This window comes from Lepisma saccharinum, chromosome 12 (assembly GCF_977018435.1).
Source record: "Lepisma saccharinum chromosome 12, izLepSacc3.1, whole genome shotgun sequence".
NCBI lineage: Eukaryota > Metazoa > Arthropoda > Insecta > Zygentoma > Lepismatidae > Lepisma > Lepisma saccharinum.
The window spans coordinates 49,911,001-49,933,639 of NC_139240.1; the positions used below are offsets into that span (position 1 = coordinate 49,911,001).

Genomic DNA, 22,639 nt, shown 5'->3' on the forward strand with positions numbered 1-22,639 from the left:
AAGAGAGGGAGAGAAAGGGAACGAAAGAAGAGAGGGAGAGAAATGGAACGAAAGGAGAGAGAGGGACAGAAAGACGAGTAAGATGGAATCATGTGACGGGGAATGACAAGAGGGAAGGAAGGGGGAGAGAGAGAGAAGTGAGAGGAAGGGTAGAGTTGGAGAAATGTAAATTTCTTTCTCTCCCCCATCTCCCCCCCTCACTGTGTATCCGCGCGAATTCTTCAACAGTGACTCAAAAGAACGTAATGACTCAAGGTAATAGCTGACACGCAATGCTACAGTCACGACTATCTTTGTCCGAGAAGCAAAGTTGACCTCCACCGATGTGACCCCGAGACCACGCAGGCTGGAAGATGCCGTAATTGCTTCTTAAGGGCCCCAAGGACCTATCTCTCTCCCTCTCTCTGCAACTCGGAGAGCAGTTCACGGAAATCATTTTGTGTGTGTGTGTGTATGATGGCCGATCATGTACCATAAGCAAATTGATTTGGCGTTCCGAGATGTTGGTCCGATATGGATCAATGCGGAACGCGGAACGTTACGGATGGATCTCTATGTTGTTTTCCTGTTTGTTTCTTTTTTCATTGTTGTTTCAAGCAGTCACGATTTGGCATGGTAGGAAGAGTTAGCATTGTTTTGTTCTCTGCTGGTTCACTCGCAGATTTGCTCCCTGTCGAAACAAAACTTTGGGAGATTTGTTTTAGGAATTTCAACTATATACCCTGTCCCAGGTAACTCTGGAGCAAGGCCGCGCATAGCGTCAAGAGAAGAGGGCGAAGCAGTGCACGCTGCTCGAAGGCTGCCTCTCTATCTTCTTTCGTTCTCTTTCACACCCACTCTTCTTCTCTTTCACTCCCTTTCTTTTTCGTTCTCTTTCTCTCCCACTATCCTCTTTCGTTCTTACTCATCCTCTCTTTTTCTGCTTACTATATTTCGTTTTCTGTCTATTTTTTACTCCTTTTCTTTCTCTGTCTATTCTTCTTACGCCTTTTCTTTCTCTGTATTTTCTTCTTACTCTATCCTTTCTTTGTCTATTCTTCTTACTCTTATATTTTTATTTCTCTGCATTTTCTTCTTACTCTATCGTTTCTTTGTCTATTCTTCTTTATCGTTTCTTTGTCTATTCTTCTTACTCTATAGTTTTCTTTGTCTATTCTTCTTACTCTATAGTTTTCTTTGTCTATTCTTCTTACTCTATCTTTTCCTTTCTCTGTCTATTCTTACTCTTTCTTCTCTGTCTATTGTTACTCTATCGTTTTCTTGGTCTATTCTTCCTACTCTTTCTTTTTCTGTCTATCCTCCTTACTCTTTTTCTTTCTCTGTCTATTCTTCTTACTCTATGGTTTTCTTTCTATCTATTCTTCTTCCTCTTTTTCTTTCTCTGTCCTTTCTTCCTAGACTATCGTTTTCTTTCTGTCTATTATTCTTACTCTATCTTTTTCTTTCTCTGTCTATTCTTGTTACTCTTTTTCTGTCTTTTCATATTAGCCTATCTTTTTCTTTCCATCTCTTTCTGCTTCAACCCCTTCACGCAATACCGTTCTCTTTCGCGTATTCATTGGCGGAGCCGTCTCGCGTCACTAATTGCGCAGAGACTTGTTTTCGTTCGCATGGTCCAGAGATAGCAGGGACAGAGTATAGAAATTGGTCTTCTGATTGGTAGCAGACTCGGGGTTTAGGGGTCACTGGCGTACGAAGGATTATTTTTTTCGAGAGGGGCAGGAATCAGGATTGTTAGAGGTCCAGGAATTTCAAATAAATTCAATTCCGGTCCAGGAGAGAAAATCAACAAGCGTAGTTTGGTTCTGGACCGTAAAGAAACTGTATCTGTAAAGTATTTCAATTCGGTCCAGGAACATTTTTTCAGTTTCAATTTAAATACGGTCCAGGAACCTTTTTCCGGATGAATTTAAATTCGGTCCAGGAACCTTTTTCCGCTACAATTGACATACGGTCTAAGAACCTCTTCCCGACTAAATTTAAATTCGGTCGAGGAATCTTTTTTGACGGTTCAATTTAAATACAGGCGATGGCTCGCACACGAGATGAGCAATAAATACTTAAATAGCCTTTACAGAACTCAGTGTAAGCTACGGGGTAGAGTAAAGTGAAAAACCTTACGTTGTTTTCATTATTTATCTAGTATATTTCTTCATGTATTCATAGTTGCATTTTAACATTGATCAATCGCTGATCTACTTTTAACACAGATCAATTGGTGATCTACTTTTAACATAGATCAATTGGTGATCTACTTTTAACATAGATCAATTGGTGATCTGCTTTTAACATAGATCAATTGGTATTCTACTTTTTACATAGATCAATTGGTATTCTACTTTTTACATAGATCAATTGGTGATCTACTTTTAACATAGATCAATTGGTGATCTGCTTTTAACATAGATCAATTGGTATTCTACTTTTAACATAGATCAATTGGTGATCTGCTTTTAACATAGATCAATTGGTGATCTGCTTTTAACATAGATCAATTGGTGATCTGCTTTTAACATAGATCAATTGCTGATCTACGTTTAACATAGATCAATTGCTGATCTACGTTTAACATAGATCAATTGGTAATCTACTTTTAACGTAGATGAATTGTTGATCTACTTTTAACGTAGATCAATTGTTGATCTACTTTTAACGTAGATCAATTGTTGATCTACTTTTAACGTAGATCAATTGTTGATCTACTTTTAACGTAGATCAATTGGTATTCTACTTTTAACATAGATCAATTGGTGATCTGCTTTTAACATAGATCAATTGGTGATCTGCTTTTAACATAGATCAATTGGTGATCTGCTTTTAACATAGATTCATTGGTGATCTACTTTTTACATAGATCAATTGTTGATCTACTTTTTACATAGATCAATTGGTGATTACTTTTAGCATAGATCAATTGCTGATATACGTTTAACATAGATTAATTGGTGATTACTTTTAACATTGATCAATTGAAGTCTGTGTTAATGTTCATATATCTCATGAATAACCTTTGAGATGGACGTGCAGTCACACATGAAGCACTGGGAAGGTCTTTCAACTCATCTGCCTTACAAACAGAGGATATTTTCAAATTTCTTCCCACCATCCCTAAACGTAATGGTGTGCTAAGGCATAGAAATATTGGTACTGTAAGGCGCGTATAATGTAACATGTGTAAAGTGTAAATAGCCTTAGTAGGGCTTACGTTCCCGCAATTTTGATGTCAGTCAATCGGTAGCGTATCCAGACATGACTTTGAAAATATACAGCTTGTCCACGGAAAACTCGCCAACTAAAGTGCACAGTCATTTGTTTTGTCCTCTCGCTTTCCCTTCTCTCGTTCTTCACAATTTGGCAACGCAGGGACAGGAAAGGGTCATTCTTATCTTAGTTAAGGCGAAGAGGGACAATTACTCATCAGTTGTGCATTTATTTCAATATCGTCGTATTGGGCACTGCTATTTTAAAAAGGGATTAGTATGCAAGAGAGTGTGAATTTCTCTCCATTTTGCAATTCAAAACTGTTTTTCAAGTTGATTAGTAAGCTAGACACGATGTTTGAAAAATATGATCAATAAGTATTTACAGAATCCTATGTATTCCTTATGGGAAATCAGCTTCAAGTTACGGCTAATCAAATGGGAGTTGCGACTTTTCCTACTACCATGACATAGTTCAACGTGTCCTTTTTGCGTCCATGTACTTTTCTACGTCATTGGATGTTTGATATTCCCAAGAGAACGAATACAAGAATGGTCCCATAAGTCTAATGCATATCTCCTTGCCTCCTACGGCCATCCTGGCAGTGTTGCCAAACCTGATGTGCATAATAAAGAGCTACATTTCACCATTGATAGAGCTAAAGATGACTTTCAAGGAGCTAGATTAACGAAGGGTGCATAAAGTGCCTCCTAGGGTACTTTTAGGTGTCAGAGGGGTGGTGGCGCTGCTATTACCGTTACCGCCTAGATTTGGCGGCATCACCCATCTCAATGATCCAATGATGCTCATATGAAATCGAAAATAAAGGATTACCGGATAACAATATTGTCATCTTCACCTTATGCACGGCGCAATACGTAAAAATATCTGGGGACGTAAGAGGGGGTGGGTGACGCAGCTAATATAACAATATCACGTCACGTACAAGATGTACACTCATGGCAAAAGTTGGTCTTTGTGGGCTGGAGCCAGTGGTGGCATCATAGTGGGGCAGAGGGCGGGTGCCACGGTTCACAGCCAAAATCAGTGCACGAAAGAGCCAGATGTGGCTCCACAAGAGCGAAGTTGGCAACAGTGATCGGCAGCTGCATACAAATTCAATTACTGTGGTGCCTGGCTGCTTACTCGTGAGTCGTGTCCCACTCTGTATAATTCTTTTAATAAGTTTCATAATAGTCATCCCTTTTGGGAGGAACATGTGCCCCCCGTGCCCCCTCCGCTCCACCTCTCTCTCTCTCTCTTTTCACTTCTTTCTTTCTCTTTCCCTCTCTCTCCCTCTCCTTTCTTTCTCTCTCTGTCCTTCGCTCTTCTATATTCTTTCTTCTTTGTCTTTCCTTCTCTCTCTCTTCCTGCTCTTTGTATAACCGTTCGATACCCGGTGGGTTCGGATCCCAGTTTAAATTGTAGGTCCAGTCCCGATTAGGCTATCTGCGCATATGTGCAAGCAAGCACATAACTATTTACTTAACCTTCAGTACTCTTTTCCCATGCAGTTGATGCTGAACGTCTAACCCTCTGATTTCGCAGGCTCTGTCCGAAAGGTACAAAGTCCAGACTTGAAGTATGGTCTTTGCGGAAGTGACGTCACATAGTACAGTTCGAAAGCGCCAAGAACAGAAGAACGCAAGTACACAGCGTGCAGTACAGATGGTTGGTGACTAGGTCACGTGGTTTCCACACTCGTTGTTCATTTGTTTAATATCACGGAGGTATAAAGCGAGTAACACAGGTAGATATACGTTATTGACCAGCAAGTTGTTCGTTATAGTTCTTCTAATGTGTGGAAATGTATGTGTACGAGCATTTGAAAATGCTATGTGATTTCTATGGTGGAAAATAAGTGTTTAAAACGCGAGGAAAACAACGAGTACTCAGTTTTATCAACTGATCGTATTTGGCGCTGCAGTCGAAGTGCAATTCGAAAGACTTTCACTTCCAGTCCACGACTTCAAGACCATACTCGGAGGATGATCGCTTCAAGTACGGTCTTTGCACCTTTCGGACACGGCCTTCAATAGTAAGTACAGTTGGGAGCTGAGAAGACTGCGAGGCTGAGGAATGCGAAACTGACCTGCCTGTTGTCGCCGTGTGCAGCCAGCTCGTCTTCCTTTCAGGGTGGCAGCGGCATAAATAAAAAAGGCATGGTACGAAAACGCATTGCAAGTGAATGGAACATATTACATAGTAACAAGTGAAAGCAATACTAATAATGGAATAAAACTTCACAAATCAAAGCAATCTGCTTCCAACGTGACTAAGAAAGTAAGGGTGTGTGCGTGCTTTTTGTGTATTTCCTAGCGTCTTGTTAATTCTTCTTTCCTGGACATGGATCAATTAATTTTAACTTATGCAGGGTAGTACATTTTCTCCCTCGTTTGTATTTACATTTTGGTATGTAGCATCGCTTTTCTGCAACTTTCGGATTATGGAACATGAAGTTGTAATGTCTCGTCCCCATTGATTCATCCACCAACTACGCCCTAACACCCCACACAATTTTTATAAAGGACAAATTAATGGTCATTTTGGCTCTAAGCATACCTTTTCACACACATAAACACAAACTTACACCCCTCAAATAAAAAAAGAATCTGAATAAACCTTTGCTCAACCCCCGAACCGGATTTCCCGCTATTCGTTGCATGTTAATTCTATTGATAGTTAACCTTCAACGACCCAGTTTACTAGATATAGTCTGTTCTATACATATACATTTACTTATACACACACGCCAGAACATTCATTCGATTTTTAAAACAAATTTATTTCCGAAAACACGGAAGAAGTGTGAATTCCTATGCCGTTGCTGGTCTTTGAGATGTCCCGTGGCTGACATCATCCGTGGAGGTTCACGAATGGTTCCGAACTTTTCCGAACGCCAGACTGCACCTCACACTGTAAGTCCCGATTCCATTACCAGATTCTCACCCTTTCCTAAAGGGACTTCTGCATGTCTGGCAACACTGAAAAATTGAACACCAAGTCGAAGCATCCCTCCTCACACTTCCTCCCCGTTCACCCCCGAACCTCACCCCGCACTGGCAGTCTTCTCAGCTCCCAACTGTACAGAGTCCAATGAGTCTACACACAGCACCTCATTAATATTTTCGTAAGTTCTATGACAAGTATGTTGTTTTTAACTACTTTATACTGGTCATTATTATTATAATTCCCATTCCATTCTCCCCCTCTGCCCCCCTTTTATTTTTGTAAACGGAAACCCTGTTTCGAAGCGGTGCATAACGCAGCAGCTAACCGTAAATAACAGAACGCGTTTTCCCCCGCCTTATTTTGGTTCATCGCTTAACAACATCGAGACATAAATTACATTTTGTATGCAAATTTGTGTGTCCCCCTTTCCCCCCGTCGTTTCGTATATGAACGTGCCCCTTCCCCCCCTACTTTTTCCGCACGGTGCCTGCTAGCACTCATTTCAAGCTTTTCCCCCCCAACCAATGCTTGTTGTGGATTTGGCCCATCGTCGATAATAAGGAAAAACACACTTACAGGGGAGGTTTAGAAAAATTGGACCTGCTGGTAATGCAAATATATGTGCACTGGACTTTTTTTAGTTTGATTTCGTTGGCGAGATACAATTAATTACCTGTGATCGGCGGGCTGCAGTAAACCATGCCTTGTTTTACGTTCATTTGAATTTCTAGCAGCCAGAATTAAAAACAGAGCAAAGGTTCAACATAAAACATCCTTAACGTTGACAGAATCAGCAACAATTTGTATCGGTACGCTGCTCTTGTGTGTCCAACCTCATGCACATTGTCCGTCCATGTGTTTTTGGATGTAATGCGCCTGCAGTCACTCTGGCTAATGACTAGACCTTGGATTTTACACTCTTAACCTATTTTTACCTTTACAGGTACGTCAGAAATAATAAGTTATATCAGCGTTTCGTTTAAAAAATGCAACGACTGATGAAGTTTTACAGTTTTTAGGTTTTTATATATTTTTAAAGGTTATACAGGATTTTTATGTCACACAGAGGCATTTGCTATGTTTGGTCACGAAAAAATTCAATGACGAAGTCTTTGAAACGTACCGTCTGTCGATTTCCCTTCCTCCAAGTCCAGGGTGATTCTTCAAAGCTCTAAACAATGCAAAATTGTCTCGTGCCACTGTTATACCTCTGCACAATCCAAAGTGCATACTTCTGATCTGTGTGGTCTTGCTCACTTTCGCGTCACTTCGGTGCTTTGTGGCATTCACGCCTTGCAAACTAACATTTCAGCATTGACCATGCTCTTGTTGAAAGATTATTTTCAGCATACAAGACGATCCTCGCAGACAAAATTGCGGAGTTTGACTGTGGATAACATGAAAAAATATTTTTACCTAACCGGTAAGTTCTGACATCGCCGTAGTGTTAGGTAACCCACATAACGTTATGCAAGATAGTGCGTATTTCAGGACATAGGTGTCCCACTTACATTGCCAGTGACTACCTAATCAACATTTTTAAGAAATTTTAAACTATTTTAAGTTTTTTTTAAACTTACTTTAAATTTTTTTTAGTCTAACATAACTTTTAGAACCTATCTTAGGATTTTTAGAACCTATTTTAGTATTTTTAGAACCTATTTGAAGGTTTTTCGTACCTATTTTAGGATTTTTAGAGCCTATTTTAGGATTTAGAACCTATTTTAGCATTTTTAGAGCCTATTTTAGCATTTTTAGAGCCTATTTTAGCATTTTTACAGCCTATTTTAGGATTTTAGAACCTATTTTAGCATTTTAGAGCCTATTTTAGCATTTTAGAGCCTATTTTAGCATTTTTAGAGCCTATTTTAGGATATTTAGAACCTATTTTAGCATTTTAGAGCCTATTTTAGGAACCTAAAAACACACTTTGTAAACCTAAAAATCCGACGTCTACTAATGACATTTTCTTGTAGGCAACTGAACAGAAAAAATAACTGGTTATAGAAAAAACATTTTTTTAGGATTTTTGTAACCAAGAATTTTTTTGTAGCGTTTACTAAATGTGGTAGTTTTTTAAAAAAAATGGTAACTCTAAAAACAAATGTGTACAGTTAGTAAAATAATTTGTCGCCCATTGAAACAAATATTTTGTTACGAAAAACTATTTTTTTTGGCTATTCCAGACAACTTTTTTCCTGTATGTAACACACCAGTTCATTACAAAGAAATTTACCTGTACAAGAATGTAACTTTACATCAATATTAATACACAAATGTGAAATCACTGACTAGAAACTAAACTCTATGTATGATATAACTTTTGATATGTCACTTAGTTTCGATTATCTTATATCCAAGGTGAAAGACAAGTGGAGGCTCGTTCGGGATATCATGGTTAGTATATGACGTCACGTGGAGATTATAGATTTCTGATTAACGATTCATTTCAAGTTTGAATCATCGTTACATTGACTTGATTCAAAACCACCTTAATATAGATGTTTTACGCAATTTCGGGAGTACTTTTTCCACTGTTGCCATAACAAGAATGTTACTTTTGCTCATAGCAGGTGGCGGCGCCACTTGATGTGTTGCATCCAATGTTACAAGCGAAACATCTGCACCAAAAATATCCAGGTTGTTTAATCTTGAATTCCATTATAGGTTCAGTTTTGTAAAGAAGAAAAGATCAGGATATAATAATATTGACTCATCGTTAACATTTCAATTTTCATAATAGTAAATATTACGCCAGTAAGCTATAAATATGTCTGGAAGCACCAAAATTAATCAAGCAAAATTGGTTACAAATTTATTTTCATAAAAGCTTATTAACATAATATGTAAAAGCCAATCTGTCTGCTATTCAGCCTCCACGTTTTGCTATATAAGCTCTTTTGAATTTGAAAAACCTGCAACGGTTTCTTATGCAATGAAAATATAGATTCACAGAACCATGACATCAATGAACATGGGGTCGACCCAACATCTTAAGACATCTGGTATCAATAATGAATTCTAGGATACATTATTAACCCTTGCTTCAAAGAGTCTCTTATCAGTATTTGAGTTTACTTACTTACAAATTGTGGCTGCTAGGCTGTTTTGATCAAGTTGTATTCAATTTTGTATTCACAGTAGCAAGACCTCAAACATATATCAACTGATGTTAGTCTTCCAGGACATTTTAATCTAAATGGTTTGGGGAGGCTGTAAGGAAATTTCGGGAATTTTAACTTCAATTTTGGCAACCCTAACAACAACAGAGCTATTGTAATGCATTTTGTGTAAGATCACCAGACGTCCCTTATTTTTTGTGTGTCCCGATTTTTGTGATAATGACTTAAGAGGGAACTAAAGGCAATTTTGCAGTAACTTTTCGATAACAGATGGCAGCACCGTTTGTCATGGCAACCGAGGGCCATGTTGCCAGATCTCCGCGTAAATATAACCAAGGTTGATACATACAGATGCCACAGCGAGCTAGCTGTGCAACCGGGCTCGCTCATTCGCGGACCTGATTGGTTCTCGCAGACACACCCCCATATTGTCGTCTGCTGCAAGCCCGCGAAGCGATCTTTCTAAAGCCTCGTGGAGTATAAGAGGTCGTCTGCAAGCACTGGTAAGAAACCGACGGCAGGTCTGTTTTGAAAACACGCTAACGTGTAGTGCTTTGCAGCAGACTATTATCTTCAAATATTCCTGGCCTTTTTTCCTTTATATAAATGCAGCCAACAATTCGAAATTTCAAATACACATGCTTCCGTTGATAGGAATTCAGTGTAGCTGTGGTTCTGGTAGAAGACGGGTCTTTCAATAAAAACTATGGAAGCTATGTTCATTAATAAGGTGAACTTTAATCACACGTGTGAAAATCTTTACAAAATGTTATTTGAAAAAAGTATGTACTGAAGAAGATCCATTCATAGGCAAAATATCCATGAATGACTTGTGAAAACCTTTACAAAATGTTATTTGAAAAGGCGAATGTACTGAAGAAGTTCCATTCATACGCAAAATATCCATGAGTGACTTGTGAAAACCTTTACAAAATGTTATTTGAAAAGAAGAATGTACTGAAGAAGATCCATTTATAGGCAAAATATCCATGAATGGCTTGTAATTCTAAAGGACTGCTTAGTTGGAGTGCAGTGCACAATATTTATTTATTCATTGGATTAGTTTTCAAACATAAGTATTTGTGACCAGTCTTTATAAAAAATAAGTACGTTTTCCCGTCCGTTTTGTTGTTTAAAAAATGTGGTTACCTTAGTTTTGTGCGATACAGGTAGATTCAGATTGTTAAACACAACAGTGTATGTCAATACCTCAGAATTCTGTCCAACTTTCGCTGTTATTTCCAAAGCACCATGAATCGTCTAGAAATCCCATTGTTGAATACAAACCGCGAGCAAAGGACCGTCTTCTGCATTCCATTGTTGTTTTTCCTGTACCCCTGGGGGAGACATGAATTCTTGTTTCCAAGCCCATTCTTCACGGACACAACGACAAAAACCGTGTCTCGTGACAGTGAAATCGGAGACGACCCTTTTACTCCGGGGACGAATTTTTACGACTTTGTCTTTCTCAATGCGACCACATTTCATGCTCGATTCAGCCGAGATAAATCCACAACAACATGCATACTGCTGGCTAGACCAACCGAAAAAAAAAATGGCGCGACATCTGTGTCCAAAACGGACAACCATATTCAGGTGTCACTCTGTTTCAGATCTTCGCACAACCTCGTAAGGTCATGGGTTGTCGAAACACACGAGTCATATCGCACGCAGCAAATATGTATCTTTAAATCTTGCACAACAATTCGATCTTTCTGCATTTGGTGAAAGAAAGTGTTGTACGTGGGAGGCGCAAAAGGTGGAGCCTCAGTGGGTCGTTGCCCACAAGAAGATAAGCTCACCCCATTTTTATAAAAAGGATGTACTACATTGTTAGAGACGTACACTGTCACCGTATCACTAAAGTACCAGCACTTTAGAGGCTTGTACCGGTTTACCACAAAATAATACATCGAAAACATGGAATACCTCAGTAGCCTACTATTTCGTGAATGTGAAAAAAAGTCCATTCCGCGAACTTGTTATTTATTTTAAGGAGTGACACACAACTAGTTGAGCTTGGTGGATGAATATGTGGGGCACTCCCCCCCCCTTATCAATAATTACTGTCAGCACTTTAGAGATATGAAAAACTATATGCTGCAAACTTCTGTGTCACTTCCCAACCAGCGGAGATTAGTGGATGAAATATCGGCCACTCTCCTTTGTCAATAATTACTATCAGCACTTTAGAGGCTTTTACCACTTTACCACACTGTAATACATGTAAACTATGGAATAACCGAACATATTGTCGTAAATGTGTAAACTCCATTCCGCGAACTTGTGTGTCACTCCCCAAAATAATAACCAATGGAGTTTAGTGGATGAAAAGTGTGTCAAATAAAGTTTCCAGTTATTTGGAATGAATCTAACATGGCAGATAAGCGTATTAGCAGCAGCGTTTTCGAGAAATTCCCACCAATACTAGACTCCCATCAAATGTCGAGTGTTTACCCCTTCCCGTGCGTTCAAGATGGCGGCCCTCTTACGACGATGCTGATTGTTGGATTCGCGCCAGTCTAATCTCAGCCAATTACAGGCCACAGCCTCTTTCCCTTTCATTGGAACGGGCGTCCCAGGACAAGTCAATTAAGGCTAAATGCTGGCGCAAACATGTTCGCCAATTCACCTTCTGCCCATTGTCCACGAATCTGTGGAGGTGCCGCCATTTACAGGGACCGGCAAACCACTCCTCTTCCTTCAAGAAGGACCTGGTGTTTGTTGAAAACACGGTTCGACTCCTCACTGAATCGAGGAAATGGAATGGCATTGTTACTTATAATTATGGCCGGGATGCGTAATGTCCAATTAATTAGCTAATATTAGTAGAGATGGTGCCGCGGATATAGGGCTGAAAGTTTACCCCTGTACAGTTCCCGCCAAGAAATGGTCTGTTATCTGCGAACCAGTGTTGCCAAACGTATTTTTGGTGCAATCATTGCGGCTGACGAGTTGCACGAATCCTTCCAAAATGGCAAGCAAGTAATATCAATGAGTATTCAAGCCGTAGAGGGCAAATTATTGTCCTTTCGCCATCTGAAATGTCTGCTCCCTGTGTTGTCGGTTGCCTTCTCCTTCCCTTTGCCGTGAATGTGCTAACCATGTGCTCAAATTTCCCTCGCAAAGTGAACGGCGAGTTCTGATTGGCAGAGAAAAAACACGTGGTGTCTGCAGCGTTTCTCTTAATCGGTGGCAGCAACCACGTGGATGGCTGCCAAGGTCTTCCAGTAGACGACCGAGTGGCAGGAGCGGTACCAAGATAACTGCGGGCGTTCGGGATTCAAAGTACTCTGGTGCTAGTGTCGCTGAGCAGAAATATAGAAGATTCAGTTATCATAAGCGTATTATAGGCTTATTATACATGAATTTTGCGTGAATGTTTCTCCGTAGACGCGAAAAATTGCAATTTATCCAAATCCTATGGAATTTATACATATTTATAAATGTACTGAGGTAAGTATTTCACAGTTTATCTTTTGCTTTTATCAAGGAAGGAAAACAAAGCTGCGTGGAAAATAAAACATAATTCTCTCACACAGAAAAAACTGGTTTGTTTGGAATTACGAAAAAAGTTTGGTTGAGCTGTTTGGTTATGCTTTTTGTTTCCGATAACCAAATGTTGCTTATAATTACTAAATAATTTTGTTTAAGAATACCAAAAAATTTGGTCAGACGAAATATCGTACTCGTAAACAAAATGATACATATGTAAGTAAAGAGAAACAAAACGTTTGGTTAAATTTACTATATGTGCGTCAGCGTGCTTTCGAATTTGAAATAACGATTGTCCAGTTTCGTCGAGTGTAGTATGAAAATCCTTTGAGTCTTTATGTTGTTGTGTAACCTAATATTCTGAAAAAAAAAGCTCAGAATATACTTACTTTATACTGAGTTTCCTACTTGGCCGCTAGATGGTTCTGTCAAAATGTGCAGAAGGAACATAAGTTTTTGTACATCAAATAATACTACGTTTGATTGTAATCATAGTGAAAAATTGTGCTTTAACACTCTTCGAAAGATATGTGAACATCAAAGCTACAAATTAAAGAAGAAAATGTACTCAAGTGAATAAAAGTGAATCTCCCATGAACAACCTTTTTGATTCTGGACTATAAATAGATGCTAAGAGTGGCGCAGAAGAGTGCACTTAGCCTATCCATTATTATTATTATATATTTAAAAGTATCAGCACGTACCGAAGAGAGGGACATAACCCTCTAAACGGATGAACGGAAAAAAAAAAAAAAAAAAAAAAAAAAAGGCGCAGAAGAAGAACGGTTAGTTCGCGTCAACTTTCTAATGTGGATTTTGAGATCAGTTAGTTTGTACAAACTATCCACCCTAGCTAGATTATAACATAAGTAATTATGATTAAATTATTTAACAAATCGTTGGTAATTTTGACTAAATTATTTGGTTTTCCTAAACAAAATGGGCTACATTTTGTTAGATTTACCAAAATAATATTTGGTTTTGGTAACCAAAAATTTGTTTACGACAAAGAAATAGAACTTGACCAAATCTTTTGGTACTGGTGAACAATTGTTTGGTTGATGCCTTTTTAAACAAACGATTTGTTCACCACGACCATTTTTTTGGTTAATCCAAACAAACGTTTTTCTCTGTGCAATCCATTTACTTTGTTAGTGTTCTTTGCAGAACAATCTACCTGGCAGACAGAAGATCATTGCAAGATATCTTGAAGTTGATTAGGTAAATTTGAGTATGAAGATCTCGTAGCCTACAATTAACAATTTTTCGTAGATTGTAGATTAGTATATACCAGTGGCGGCGATTGGATACCAAAACTGGAGGGGGGCAAAGACAGTATATTTCCTTTTGTAGATAAGGTTTAGCATAGTGCGGGGCAAAAATAGGGAAAAGTGGGGGGCTCGCCCCCCCTATAATCGCCGCCACTGGTGTATATACCGTAACATTTGTGACGTGTTTGTAAATGCATTTCGGGTGTGAGTATGTGAAATGAAACTGCGCCTTGAATTAATTTTTTTTAAATATATGTCCCGTTTAATTGAATAGAATTTGAAATTTTGGATACATTGGGATCACACAGATCCTATTGTTAATATATTTGTAGGTGGGTGGTGAGAGGCGTTAATACGAAAGGTTGAAATGGAGAAAACATTTGCTTGCATCCTTAAATTTTTTTAAAGTTCGCCTTGAAAACCGGTAATTATTCTTGAATTTTATCATGGTCGTAGAGTAGCCACCTTGAAATAGTTAAGAGGTGGAAACGTTTTGCTGCTACTGGTGACGCTGAAGCTTTGCAATGAAAATATTTCACCTCAGTGCCTTTAAATCGGGAAACGTTTATTGCGAAGTGTAACGCTGCATATTTTGAAATGAATTTTTTCTTTTCAAATACTCTATAAGGACCTCATATGAGTGATGGAAAATGTGACGGATGAGGTGGGTGGTTGTCATAAGCCTTTCTAGACAACACGTACTCAATTGAAATGTACTAACTTTTATTGTGTTGTCTCCATTTGCGTCCACACTTGCATTCCCAGAAAGAGTAGTTTCAAAATGTCTCGCTAGGTGTCACATCAGGTAGCTAGCATGGTCTGTCTCGTTATTGGTCTCGTCTCGAGCTTAACAAAATAGACATTAATGTAAAAAATAGTTATTAAATAAATTAAACCAAGACATGTTTGTGCGAATACTTTTCGGTATGTCACGATAGTGATTTTTTCACACCACCTCGTGAAACACTCATGAATTTTTTTTCGCAACATTCACTTTTATAGAGGTACAATTTGACCAGTACATTTGGCGCCAAATGTACTCCAACTAAAAACGACATCACTGTAGCTTCAGTCCTGATTAGCTTATGAGTGTATAAAGTGCACGTAGAAGTTTGGTATGCTCACACAATTCTGCCTTGCGTTTCTGCGTATCCCCCCAGCTGTGCTTTGAATTATCCGAGAAGATATTGCCGCGTAGCAAGCAGAATATCTGTTAAACCCTTACTCCTAATCTGAGAGCTATCTGGGTATGCGTTTAGGGCGGGAGGAGGTAAATATGAAGCAGTGGGGACGCGGGGGGGGGGGGCTTGTGCTCCGCGTTTAATAATAGTTGATGATATCTCATCTTGCTTGTTGTGGAAAGTTTGGGTCCTCGCGGTGCTGTTCAGAAACAAGACCCCGAAACTCCTGTATCCCCGAAAGGGCCATACCTGGTTATGACAGGGCATTCGGAAAGGCTGGGGCCCGCGTGACAAATGAAACGCGTGCGCGTTTCCCGTGGGGGGGGGGGGCTTCAGGCAGTGGTTGTTTACCTGAAGGTACGGGGTTGTTGCGTGCAGTTCTGTGGCTTCAACCCGTGGATTAATCTCTTCAGGTGCTTTTTGAGATGACATCTTGGGATTATCTAACCTCCCTTCGCAACCCTTAGACGAATAAGGGAAGGGGATGATGTGTCTGAGAGCCGTAGACTATACATCTGTGTCTGCTTGCTTTGTCAAATAGCTCCGTGGCGTCGATTGATAAGGAAGTAAAAAAAATATCACCTCAAGAAAATAAGTTGTAAAATGCACACTGTCAGTTATTACACTATAAAAAAATTTAAACGTGTGGCTCAGTCGGTAACGCGTCTATCATGCTAAAGGTCCCGGGTTCGATCCCCGACCGGTTCAAATCCGGGAACTTTTCTAACGGAAGCGGCCCCGGCGCCCACCCAGCATCGAATGACATGGGTACCTGGGGGAAACCCTGGGGGGTAAAGGCGGTCAGGGGCGTGATGCTGATCACATCACCCCCACTCACGACCGGATCAAGAAAGTGTGGGCCGTTACCCCCACACCCCCTATACGCCTTCATAGCGTGGTGGGCCCGACCCTGTGTCCGAGTGGTTAGCACATCGCGCTGCGACGCCAAGGGTCCCGGGTTCGAATCTCGGTCGGGCTTGGTTGTTTGTGAATGTCCATTCATCAATTTCATCATTTCATCACTCATCCCCATCTTCGCAAATTAGCCAAGAGGCTCAAAACGCGAAGTAAAATAAACTAAATCAGTCAATCAATCAAATCATAGCGTGGTGCTAAGCACAGGGGAGCACTTTACCTTTCCTTACATACCCTACTCGCGATGTAAATATGCCAGGATATGATTCAGAAATTAGTACGATAAAAAATTCACCTAAGTATTTATTATTATTTTTTGTAAAAATAACATAATTTTTTTGCAGATTTCGTCAATATTACCATAATATGGACATGCCATAAAATCTTTCAATGGGCAATTTCATTAACATTTTGGAAGTTTTGAGACTCCGATCTTAGTGACAGAATGGTTAGCACAGGGGTGATGGCACAGCGCGCTATGACGCCAAGCGGTCCCGGTGGGCATGGGTGTTTTTTGTTAATGTCTCTTCATCAATTTCATCACTCATCCTCGTCGTCGCAATTAGCCAATAGTAGCAGATAAGCGACGCGAAATAAAAATCAAGAAAATCAAAAATATTTGCTTGAAAGGGGAGGGGGAACGTTAAAGCAACGACCTACCCAGTTACCAATTTCTGCCTTCCATGTCTTGCAGTGGCAGCGATTGGGTGTCAAAACGGGGGGGGGGGGTAAGGAGTTTACTTTTTCTTGGTAGACAAGACTTAGCATTAAGAGGGCTTAGTGCGGACGTAAAAAGTGACAAAAAGTGGGAGAGACAGTAACTGCCCCCCTTGCCCCTCCTCCATCGCCGCCACTGGAGTATAGCATAGGTTACGCTATAAAAAGTTAGACTGGATAAAGGCGGTCAGGGGCGTGATGCTGATTACATCACCCCCACTCACAACCGGATCAAGAAAGTGTGGGGCGTTACACCCCCTATACGCCTTCATGGCGTGGTGCTATGCACAGGAAAGCACTTTACCTTTTTTTACTACCCTTGAAAGGTTGTTTTCAGGATAGAGCGGTGACTGTACCAGAAAGGGGGACGCGCTCCCCTCAACCCTACTACCTCTATCCCACTAAATGTGACCGCCCATCCCCCCCTGCATATTCTTTCTGCTGGTGTCACTGGGATATAGTGTAGGAATAAAAGATATTTCGAAGTACAGGGTAGCTATACGAAGTCCTGATACTCCTATGTAAATAATAATTAGCATATATTTTTGTGTTTCGATTCATGTAAGCTAATGGATGGCTGATACACTATTGAAGGATATGCTATTGCTGGTAAATGGGTGCATGAAAGAATTCACACAGAACTGAGTATCGAAGAAGTGCGTACTGATTTCCTGCAGTGATTTTAAACGAGATGCTCCTCCGAAACCAACCTCCAATACCTCTTCGTTGGAAATATAAACTTGTCCACAAGTAGTGTAAAAGGTAAGTGAAGTGGTGGAATCTCAAACAAGAGAACAATGCAGATTCGACGACAGTGCTACGAAAATGTCCCATAGAGCTTGTATGAATATGAGTGCATACTCAGCAGTTGGAAAATTATTGGGTAGCATGATACAGAAAAGTACCTGAAGTTCATTTTAAGTTGTTGGTAAAGTAGTCGTTACTTTTGTTTGTTTATTATTGGAGTAACTTGAACTTGTGGTCACTAAGCTTTCGCAAGTTCCTAATAATTGTAGTTTACTCGGGAGTTAAAATTTGTATGAAAAATGTCGACGAAATATAGCGAAAATGTCTAACTGCAGTTTATCTGCAACTCCAATGTCAGCCACTTTATTTTTTTCCCCATGTTCTCCTAAGCAAAAGAAAATATATAGTATTTGTATTGTTTCGATCCAGACTGTAGAGAGAGTTGATGAGCTCTTTTCGTTGCATGGAAAATTTGACTGGCGTTAGTGCCATCTGTTGAGCGGAAAGGGAATGTGGTATGTGAAAGTGTGCATGTGGGCGCTGCAATGTGAAAGACGCCTCTCTTCCCGCGAAGGACATTTTGATCCACCTCCTTTCAAGAAACCACACATGGCATACGCTGTGGGAAACGCATGTGGGCATGTGCGTGTGAAATCTCGCGTGCGCTGGGCGTTCTTCGTTCGATTCATCTTCATGACAAACCCACCTGAAATTATGGGCTATTACCACCGCTTGGGTTTTGAGATTTGGACAGGTTCCCACATGGATACCAAACCGTCTGGCCTTTAGGATCAGACAGGGGGTTACACCCATTCTTGGAGGCATTGGCGCTCGCACGTCAGTGATGGTCCAGTTTGACCACGACCGCGAGCTAGTTTCGTAAACGGTTTGCAGTATTGAATCGAATGGGGCTACCTTCTTTCTTGAGACTTTCCATTTATTCTGTTTCTGCGGGCTATAGAGCAGGAAGATATGCGTTTGTAGAAATATTTACCACTACCCCTTCCCTTCTAACCGTCAAAGCACATAACGTTTCGCATATTTCCCACTAAACCACATTTCTGAACAGGGGTGCCCACAGGGGGATATATTTTTTGGGGGGGGGCAAAATTTTATAGTTAACTGCCAATTCTAAATGAGGGATCGTTAATTTGATTGACTTGTTATTAATTTTTAGTTATTTTTAGTATTACGCGCCTGCGTCATGGGAATTTTTTTTTTGGGGGGGGGCAAAATTTTATAGTTAACTGCCAATTCTAAATGAGGGATCGTTAATTTGATTGACTTGTTATTAATTTTTAGGTAAATAAATGTTTTTTTCTGCGATAAGATAGAGACCCTCGTTTTTGCCAAAATTTTGATCATAGCCTTATATGTCAACATGAAATTTTATTTTACATAAAAACACATATTTTCCAGTTTTCCGTATGTAAATACATATTTTGCGAATTTTCATTTTAAATACATAAAATCGCTCATTGACTTCAGCTACCTCGAAATCCTCGAAGGAAAAATGTTTATTCTCCGCACCTCTTTTATGTAGTGTGTGTTAGCTTTGTTTTGTCTTTGAACACGCTCGCTGGCAGACTTCTCGCGCCTCGCCTACGATCCTATTGGGGGGTTTATTCTGTTTATTCTAACCGTCAAAGTGCTAATGTCTAAATGTACAGAATTTTTTGGGAGAAACCAAGGTTTTCAAACTTTGTACCAAATTGCACGTGTTTTGGAAGGTGAAGTAGAGGAAGCTTTGGAAAACTTCAGCGTTAGTGGCATTTCGTGCTTCAAATATGCAAGAATTGTTTCTTGTTACGTGGAGCGATCTTTCTCACAATATAAGATGCTTTTTAGAGATATTCGTCACAGATTTACAATGGAGAATTTGGAAAAAACTCTGGTGATCCACTGCAACTTTACTAAAAAATAGCTCACTAAGAGGTAAGCATTTAGAAACTGATTTCAGATGTTAAAAATGCATGTAATACTTTGTTTTTGTTACCAAATGGTGTTTATTTTTGTCACATATTTTCCTGTTTTTATCACAAATTTTCAACATTTATGACATAAAAAAAATGTTTGAGTTTTTTAGCACATAAAGTTCCGTATGAGTCTTTCGATTGTTGCATCTGTGTGGTAGTTCCGAGTCGGATCGGATTTCGTAAATCATTTAGATAATGTAGAAATTCATATATTTCCCTAAATGACATTCTTGTGAAGCTAAGCATTAATATTTAAAGGCGCTACTTCAGGGTATTTCAAATGGACTGAATAGTATATGTTTATGAAAAAGGGGCACTGAAATTGCAAGTGATTTAAAAATTCTCTGCAAATTTTAAGGTTTTTTGAGTTCCTATATCTTATCTGTTGTCGACGATAGTTTTTTAATCCGAGTTTTCCAGCACTAATTCGTCTATGGCGTTCCGACATAACTTCTCAAGTTAAAATCAAATTAAACGCTTAATTTAATAAATTACAGCATGACCAGCATCGATTTCCCCATGTATTTAAATGGGAGAACAGTTGCCTGTCTGAAGTGTAATTGACAACTATCGTGCTGCCACCTACAATTAGCTTTCCCCAAGCAGCCCCATTGAAATAGATGGTGACTTTGGGGCAGTGGGTGCGAACGCCCCCTTCCCTCGGTCAGCCGGTCCCCCACCTACCATACCCCATAAAACAAGAAGAATTAAATAAATTCATTTCGCTCGAAATATAAATTTTATATTGTATTTTGGTAACAATGTATTGGTATACTAAATAAATGTCTCTCTCCCCAGAAAATAGTCTGCGTTTCGAATATTTTTTTTTTCTGGTGCAGTCACTGTTTTAACCCTAGCTTACCCGTGCCGTACGAGAAACTTACCTAAAGGGGCGGGAGGGACACAAGCCCACCCTTTTTTTCATCACTAAAATTTGACACCATTTTGTTACCAAATCACTGCTACCTTTCTTGTTCATATAACTTTAGTTATTTTATAAAATATAACAATTACCAAAATTAATAAAAATTAATAACAGGTTATTGAATGAGTGTCACTCACATATTTTATCATTCACAAAAACTCGCAAAAACCTTATTAATTTTTCATCAATGCTTTTTTTATATAGGTGCAGTTGTATATTAATTATAATAATTACAAAAATTACCATCATTACCAACCAATTGTACACTGTCTCGAATAACACGTATACAAAGGAGGTGCCTGATAGTGCCACCAGGGGCATTTTCTCTCCTATGTACGTTACATTTAAGTTTATATTAACAAAAGTAATACATAAATATTGGGAACACTCTAGGGAACATTGTAATTTATTTTAATTTTTTAATAAAAAAATTCACACTTGAAATATCGAAGAACTAGAGGTGGTGGGCCTGAGCCCCCCCCTCTCTTCCCGTCCCCAATTAAGCTGTTAAGCATAACCCGTATTAAAAAGTTGATGCTTTCGAATATGGGCAAAACATGGGTTTTTACATGCTGCTTTTATTATTTGTACTATACCATCGGAAGAATCACGAACTCCCATATTACAATCACACCACTTGCAATATACCAGCCTTTCCTACATAGCAGAAGTACCAAGTTAATCCTTCCCACCCTTCCACACCAAATAACAGTGGTAAGCTGCTCAGTACAACCATGCACGCGACACTACGATGAGCAAGTGTGTTCCTGCTTCCCGCATGGCGTGTTCGTGTTCTCGAGCACATTCCACATCACCGCTTCGGAGGACTCGTGTAAATCAACGTTCCCTGAGATTTTGCACATAGCTTTCATGGTTTTCGGACCCTTGGGAAAGGATCCTTCGAGCCGTTCACATCCCAAACAACGCTCAGCTGAAAGAATCCGCCCTTCAACGAACTTCATTTTTCAAAAGTGGAGGATCTCTTTTTGTTTTTAGGAAGGGCGTGTCTTGTATCCATTCCCGAATTGCTTCGGGCGATCTTTCTTCTTTGGTCCTGTAAAATCGCACATTTTTCTCCTCTTCCCACTATAATCTCCCCCTTCCCTCCTAAACTTTCCTAGGCTTCATCGACCAGAAATTAGTTTTCGGTTCTTGTTCAAACTTGGCACTAATAGATATTACACGCGAGATTTTTTTTAAAAATTCCAGTTTCTACTTGCACATTTTCCACCCCAGTTGTGTGTGCCCACTACAATTTGAGGTAAATTTGTGCCATTATATCTCAATTCTCTCTCTTTGAATTGGTCACAGCCAGCGAAAACTACGATTTTCACTAAAATAAAAGTCCTTTACAGTACTATTCGACAACCAATGCAAGCAATTAAGGGATAGTATCTGGTAACACTGCAGAGAAATCTTAACGGTTTTTGGCGCCATTTGAATGCAATGAGACTGTGTAGAATCAAACAAGATGGCGGTTGTGCATGACGATTGACATTCATTAATGAATTTATCCACTGATGTACCCATATTTTCAAGCAGTTAGTTACATAGTTTGCTACGGTATCTTTTCAAGTTATGTGATGTTTGCTATTTTAAATCTAGGCTAAAGTTAATTTTAACTTCAATAGTTTGTTAATCGTGCTACAAGCATTACCGTTTATATTGTAGAGGCATACTTGCAATCAAACGGAAGATGGCGCGGTAAGTTACACTCCTTCTGAATATAAGATACTGTATTCCTCGCGTTACTTTACATGATAATTTCAATTGCGAAATGGCTAAATAACAAGTTCCTTAATTGTGACGTGCGTTTAATATTTAAATAATTCTTGCTTTACATTTCCCTGTATCTAGTTACTGTTATAGTGATTTTTTCATCTGACTATTGTAATAGATATCGTAGTGCACTAAAAAAAGTTCACTCGGAATTCATGTAGTAAAATAAAGAATGTTCGAATGCTTTAATTTACTGCTTCAAATTTTGTGATTGGCTAAGAGTGTAAGTTTACTTATGAAGGATCATAAGTATAGTGCAAAAGTGTAATAGCTATTCTCTTTCACTCGTCAGCTGATTATACTATTTTCAGGTGCACATGGATAATGATTTGTAGTGTTGTATCTCTAATGTATATTT

The 22,639-nt window shown here is 39.3% G+C and overlaps 1 protein-coding gene across 3 annotated transcripts in view; it reads left to right on the forward strand.

Annotated features, from left to right (window-relative positions):
* The window catches only part of LOC145996048 (EGFR adapter protein-like), a 1,377,132-nt gene that overhangs the window by 1,237,340 nt on the left and 117,153 nt on the right, over positions 1–22,639 (forward strand). The window lies entirely within an intron of this gene.